This window comes from Pteropus alecto, unplaced genomic scaffold (genome assembly GCF_000325575.1).
Source record: "Pteropus alecto unplaced genomic scaffold, ASM32557v1 scaffold45, whole genome shotgun sequence".
Lineage (NCBI taxonomy): Eukaryota > Metazoa > Chordata > Mammalia > Chiroptera > Pteropodidae > Pteropus > Pteropus alecto.
In genome coordinates, this window is record NW_006442491.1 from 2,926,825 (window position 1) to 2,934,664 (window position 7,840).

General features: G+C 36.7%; 1 pseudogene; it reads left to right on the forward strand.

The window, feature by feature from the left end:
* Window positions 1-4,632: 4,632 nt before the first annotated feature.
* LOC112471303 lies at window positions 4,633-4,748 on the forward strand (annotated as a pseudogene).
* Window positions 4,749-7,840: the final 3,092 nt, after the last annotated feature.

Genomic DNA, 7,840 nt, shown 5'->3' on the forward strand with positions numbered 1-7,840 from the left:
GCCACAGAAAGACACAGGGACCACCAGAAATCAGTGAGTTTATAGGAAACATGCTCTTTATTCAGCCAGCTGGGTCTGCCGGGGGTACGCAGACCCCAAATTAAGCAGCCCTGAAATGTAGAGGCACAGGGTTTTTAAGCCCTAAATCCCATTCCTCATTCTGTCTTAAACACAAAGGTCTATTTTTCTCTTATTCACTACCTGTCAACCCACAGGTCAGTTGTGCAAGCTGGGGTACAGAAGCAGAAAGCTTATTGTTAGAATGTTATGTTCCCATGGGTGATAGCCTATGTTCCCATGGGCGATAGCCAAGCAGTAATTTTCCAGCCAGCACAATATGTTCCTAAAGAGTATAAAGAAAGACCTTTGGCTTAAAGTTTCCCCCCTTCCTTGGACTCTAAGGGCCCTGCCTGGCTTAACACCATTTCTGCTTAACAATGGGCAGATGACCCTTATCAATAGCCAGAAGATCTGAGTGGCTAGGGCACTTATCAAGATTTGAGGGTGAGAGCCTTTTTCCGAAGAAAGGAGGGAAGAAAACTTAACTAGGTTTACTAAAAAGATTAACTATGCAAGAGATGTCTCATTTCATTTCCTGCTAAAAGATTAAGAATTTGCAAGTGATGTCCCGTCTCACAACCTCTTAATGAAAACCATTAAGAGACTGAAATAACATTTTTATTACGAATCTCAATTTAGGACACTATTGCCTCTTTGTAATGAAAGATGAGCTGGTTATGATTTTTGTCTCTTCTACCCTATTCTCCTGATTATGTCATTTATATTATTGTTATTTTTCAGAACTTATACATACATCTGTGTTACAACTATTAATCCCCCTGTTGCTTTTTAAATATATAATTGATTGGCTGTAACCCTCACCATCATTTTTTATTACAATATTCCTATTCCATTTTCCATTTTGATTCATTTGTGGAATGGCTGGACTTTGTTGTAGTGTTTTTTTCTTTCTTTCTTTGGCTTTGCTTTGTTTTCTAGGAGCTGGTCCTCTGCTTTCAGAGCTCCTTGGTCTCGTAGAATGCCTGATTGGAATATTGGTTGGATATCCGTGGGTCTCATGTTCCTTCTCCCCAGAATTTTGTAAACATTATTTCCCCCATTGTTTTTTGGTGTTCAAAGTTTCTGGGAGAAAAGAGTAAGGCAAGCCAGCATGATTTTTCCATTTCGCAGGTGACGTAATTTACATTGGAGTGTCATTAGTCATAACGCTTCCCGAAATAAAATGTTCTTAACAGGATATACATTTAAAATGTAGTGAATCTCTGACAGTTAGTTTCATCAGTTTAACACTGAAATTTACAAAAAAAGATCAAAGCTGTGATTACTCCTACGTTGCCAATGGGAATGTAAAATGGCACAGCCTCTCTGGAAAAGTTTGGTGGTTTCTTCAATAAATAAATATGCAACTACCATTTAACCCAGCATTTGGATTCCTGGGCATTTATCCCAGAGAAATGAAAATGTATATTCACACAAAAACCTATACATAAATATTTAAGCCAGAGTCAAAAGAAATCAAAAGTCTGTGTACTGTATGAGTTATTTGTATGACATTCTTGAAAAGGCAAAATTATAGGAACAGAAAAAAGATTAGTGATAGGCAGGGGCTAGAGGAATGGGGGAAGGGTTTGGTGGAACTGATACATGTAGGCACCATGACTGAATGTATCTGCCAAAAATTCATAGAACGTACACTGAAAAGAGTGAACTTTACTGTATGCAAGTTGTACCTTAATAAAACTGACTTAAAAATAGGATCAACATAGCCTCTACTTCATTATCTCTACCATTTCAACACATTTATTTGAAAAACATGAGCTACATTAAATCTCTGGGAGTCCCACCAGTATTTGGGCTTCTAGGACATGCTGTTTTTGATTTGTTTCAGTTCATTAGAGATTATTTTTAACTTGCAGAAAAACACTGTCTCTGTCCTGGCTGCATATTTTCTCTACATTAAGGATGACTCATAGAACTTTTTATTTATCATTTTACATTGTGTAATTCCTTTTACTGCTTAGTTGGAAAAACCGACAAGCTTTTACCACATTTTATCACAAAACATTTTCCTGCTCATTGAGATAAAACACCTCGTGCTCTTCTGTAAATAGTGCTGACCCAGGTTCACATCTATCATGGCAAAATTCCACATTTAAATAAGCAAACAGCTTGGCATTTCATCTGTTGTTGCTTCGTTTCTTTTCCTTCAGATCATGTGGAAATGACATATACACACACACACACACACACACACACACACACACACACATAGATAGATAGATAGATAGATAGATAGATCGATCGATCGATCTTAGGCAGTGTGCTTAATAATAAGGCAGCTTGGATGGGTGGTTGCCTTCAAATAAAAAATATATTTTTTACAATAGATGCATTGACTCTGACCATCTATTTTCAGTTTTGCTGACTAGGTTTGTACAAATGCACTCATCATTCATATTAAGAGCTAAAAACAGGTTTCAATTTAAAAAAGCAGTATCACACATCTGCTCCCTACCAATGCCTCAGTAAAATAAAATAAAAAATTAAGTTTTTAATTTTTCTTGAAGGCATAAATCCATAAGAACAAAGAGGATGGAGGAAACAATAGCCAATAAGAACTGGCAACAAAATTATGGGTGCTAGTAAACTCATTTAGGAGACGGAAGCCAGCTGAAAGTTCAGCTACTACAAGAGGAAAAGCCAAATGATTAGTAGTGCAGAATCTGTGAGGCTCAGGGCTTAGATAAACCAGGTACAATAAAGGGAGAAGACAAGAGCCTTACTCCCCGGAGAGGCACAAGCAGCTGTGTTCCTGAGCCCAGAGCATAGGCAGTGAAGGGTGAAGGTGAGAAATCATATTGAAAATAGGGATTAAGTAAAAGTTGGCATTCTGAAAGATGAATCCCCTACACACCCCTTTTTGCTCCCAGAATGCTGGCAGCTATATTTAACCCCATCCGGCAACCCCCAGGAGGATATTGGAGAAATTTTTTTGTGGGGAACTCGCCTGGCCCGCATAAAAAGACCCATAGATATTCACATTTTTCAATCCTCCAATAAGTGAACAGGTCTCCACATGCTCAACCTAAGGGGAGAGCAACCAATTCACAAACTCTGCCCAATATACACAGCTTCAAATAAGCTTTACATTTGATAATCAATAGTTAAAAGTTATAAATATTTAAAAGTGCAGTTGAGAGCCTCTAATCCCCCCCCAAGGAGATCAAAACAATCAAACAGAAAAATAGAATTGAGATGAACAGGAAAAAAATTCATACTATAATTAATATCCACAGAGATAAGAAGATATTACATCTATGGGGGGGGTGGTAGTAATAAAACGTTGTTAAAATCACGTTCAGAGAAAAAAAATGAATTTTTTGAAAGGATTACTTTTATTTGATAATTTGATTATTAAAAGTGCCACTAAAAATTTACCATTCTCCATTATAAGTGAGTTCTATTAAATGTTTTTTAAATTTTTCAATTACAGTTGACATATGATATTATATTAGTTTCAGGTGTACAACACAGTGATTAGGCATTTATATAACTTATGAAGTGATCACCCCAATAAGTCTAGTACCCATCTGACACCATACATAGTTATTACAATATTATTGACTATATCCCCTGAGCTATACTTTACATCCCCATGACTGTTTTTATAACTGGCAATTTGTACATCTTAATCCCTTTTCTTTTTCATTCATTTTCCCAACCCTCTCCCATCTGGCAACTATCAAAATGTTCTCTGTATCATCAGTTCATTTCTGTTTTGTTTGTTCATTTATTTTGTTTTCCAGATTCCACATATAAGTGAAATCATAAGGCATTTCTCTTTCTCTGTCTGACTTATTTCACTTAGCATAGTACCCTCTAGGTCCATCCATGTTGTTTCAGATGGCACGATTTCATTCTTTTATGGCTGAGTAATATTACATCATATGTATATATATCATCTCTCTTCTTTAACCATTTGTCTATCAATGGACACTTAGGTTGCTTCCATACCTTGGCCATTGTAAACAATGCTGCAATGAACGTAGGGATGCATATGTCTTTTAGAATTAGTGTTTTGGGTTTCTTTGGATTAATACCCAGAAGTGGAACTGCTATGTCCTTGTCTCTTGTTTTAGCCTTTATTTTAAAGTCTATTTTGTCTGGTATAAGTATTGCTACCCCAACTTTTTCTTTTTTTTAAATTTCAATTTGCATGAAATATCTTTTCCATCCCTTTACTTTCAGTCTGTATGTGTCTCTTGATATGAAGCCACCCTATGTTTTTTTAATGGTGCATTTAATGTATTTACATTTAAAGTAATTTTTGATAGGTATATTATTATTGTCATTTTATTATTCATCAAAAATGAATTCTTGGAAATTGCAAGAATAAAAATTTCAATAATTAAAACAATGCCCCTCAAAGTATTAGAAATAAAGACAGAGAGAGGAAGTAGGAATTAAAGCTCAAAAAAGGGACTTTAATCTAGTAGGTCTAATATTCAAATAATGAGAATTCTGGATGTGGTTCCACAGTGTAGTGGTTAGCACGTCTGTTTTACACACAGAAGGTCCTGGGTTCACACCCCAGTGGAGCCACAGTCCATGGTCTACCGCCATGCCACCCTGAACAAGCCCGATGTCTGATCTTGGAAGCTAAGCAGGGTCAGGCTTGGTTAGTACTTGGATGGGAGACCACCTAGGAAGACCAGGTGCTGTAGGCATAAATAATAATAAATAATTAAAAAACAGTAAATAAAAATAATAAAAATTCCAAAAAGAGCAAGTGGAGAAAAAATGATTATGTTGAACAGTAACCTTACAGATTCTAAAAATGTCTGGGAAATGGTGACTAGTGAATTGAAAAAAACGTATTTGTTAAAGTGAGCATTTTGGGCTCACCAGCCGGCGATTGCAAAGGGAAGGAGTGATGGACCTTACAGAGCTCTTTCTCAAGGTAGTAATTCCAAACAGCACTGTGCCCTCCAATGCTTTTCTGCATGACATTGGTTCATTCACATAATTTTGCCCTTTTTGGGGTGGTAGGGAGGGTTTATTTTTAAAAAATAAACACAATGCATAGTTTACAAAGTCAAATATCTGTGGGTGTGGAGTGAAGCAGCAGCTCCTGCTCCCCATCTCAGCGCATTTCTGATGCCTCCTCCCCCTGCATATACCTTGCATAGTTGTCCTAATTGCCCCCAGAGAATCATATCTTACTTTATTTATACCACAGAATAGTCTCCTTCCACCTTGACGATAGTCCCAGCCATATGACTGACTTTGGTAAAAAGCAAAATAGCAAACATGATGCAAGTGGAGGTATGAAGGTGTTTGTGCGGTGGACTGGCCCTCTCTTGCTGCTGAGAACTCTCCCATGATCCTTGTGAACAAATCCAAACTAGTTTCCTAGAAGAGGAAAGACTGTGTTGGGGGAAGTCCCAGCCACCCCAGAAAGTCCCAGATATGTCAGTGAGGCTTGTCTTAGACCATACAACCGTCGTGCATCTAGCTCAGACCAGAAGAACTACCCAACCAGCCCACAAATTGTTTTAAGTCACTAAGTTTGGGTGATTTGTCACACAGCAAAAGTTAATTAATACACCTTCCATTTCCCAGAAACTTTTAGAATCTTCTCTTTATCCCCACTGTTCTCAAATTTGTATGATGTCCTTAATGTGAACTTTTTTCATCAATTTTATTGAAGACTTGGTGGTCTCTTTCACTCTGGAGACTCATAGTCTTTAAATCTGAGAACATTTCTTATATTTTTTAAATGATCATTTCTTTCTCTCCATTTTCTTTGCTTTCCCTTTTTGGAATTCCTATTATTTGGATATTGGACCTACTAGATTTAGTTCCTTTTTTTTTCTTTGAGCTTTAATTCCTACTTCTCATCTCTGTCTTTATTTCTTATACTTTGAGGGGCATTGCTTCGATTGTTGAATTTTTATTTATAATAACATTTGCAATTTCCAATAATTTTGTTTCTGAACATAATTTTTATAACGCTTTTTTTGTGGATGCAATATCTTATCTCTCTGTGGATATTACTTATAGTATGATCTATTTTTATTTTCTGTTCATTCCAATTTGATCTTTCTGTTTGATTGTTTTGGTCTCTGTTTTTGGGTTAGAGGCTCTATTCAAATGTTCAATGACTTTTAACTACTGATAAATAAATGTAAAGCACCACATAACTTACTCGAAGTTACGTGTATACATTTAATTAAATATACCTTCCATGTTTCTCTAAATTGATATGTAATATGGCCCTATAATTAACAACTCCTCAGGAATGAAATGCCTTTAAAAGGAAGCTGGCTGTCCTCACAAGTTGGCAGACAACGTTACTAATTATCCAGACTACATGATGATGTCCCCGCACGCACACATACATGCATGTACAAGCAGCCAGCCCAGACAAACAGAATCTTCTGACTCAGCCTCTGTTATAAAATCAGCATATTTACATTAGTTTAATTGTATCAGCTGCACAAATGCCATTGACCCCAATGTGCCTGAACTAATACTTCTCACACTGTAATGTACATGTCGATCATCTGGGGATTTTGTTACAATGCAGATTCTGATTCAGTATGTCTGGGAGGGGTGTGAGACTGAACCAGCCCCCAGGAGATGTGATGCTTGGTCCATGGACTGTATTTTCTGCAGCAAAATCTTAAACTAACTGTGCAAAATCTGAAAATAAATTTGAAATTTGCCAAGTATTGTATTTCCATGTAAAAAACAGAAGCTATCTAATGGCCTAGTTAGTTCACTTATATATTTACTTCCGATGGTTACAGTCTTTGGTAGCTTATCTGTTCTTTGCACTTTTTCTTTCTTTTGGTTCATAGGAGATGCCTAAGTCTGTTCTGCATGCAATTGTACATCAATAGACTGCCAAGAAAAAAAATTGAATGAAACTGCAATCTGTTAAATGAGTACATTCACTTAACAATTTGTAGAATTGGCAAGAAATTGGAAGCAAAGACATCAGAGATAAAGAAAATCACAACCATCTTATTTTTTTTTGGCACAATGCTTTAAGAATAATCCTGTTAAGTGTTATACAAGTATCTGTAAATACTTAAATAAACAAGTGAATATAATAAATAAAATTAAAAGAAGAAAAGTTGTGAGAATTCCTACTGACTACAGTTATGCTTTCACTTAAGTAATAACTCCTTTCTGGGAAGTGCTGCTGTCAACTCCTCTGGGGACAGAGACAGTTCCTCTCAGGATTTCATGACTGGGAAGCAGACAAAGCTTGTCTTTGCAAACTTCCTTCCTCCCTTTTCCCCTTCTTGGCAAAAGCGTCCTCTGGCTTCGGCCCCTGATGATGCTCTTGGCCAGTAGGGAATACTGGGAAAATACTCCCAATTTAGACACACGCACCACCATCACCACCACAAACACTGTCTCCATCAACAGCCACAAAGTTAATGGATGGCATTTATTTTGAATCTTCCTACACTGGTCATCCTACCCGAATATATTTTTCTTAAACCACTGATACCTGTCATTGCCTTCTATTTCGAAAGAAACTTGCCAGCAGATAATATTATGAGCAAGGAAGTAGAAATAAACAGTAGTGGGGAAAATGTCGAATAAGTTGATTATCTAATGATAATGATAACTAATATTTAATATGCTTATGGTGTGCTTGGTAGTGTTCTAAGACTTCATATGAATTAACTCATACTAGCCTCAATGAGCCAAGATGCTGTTATTACCTCAACTAGTGAGAAGTACATGTTTTACAGTGTGCATGTGTGTGTTTTTGGTGGATGTAAGCTGTGGATGTGATTTT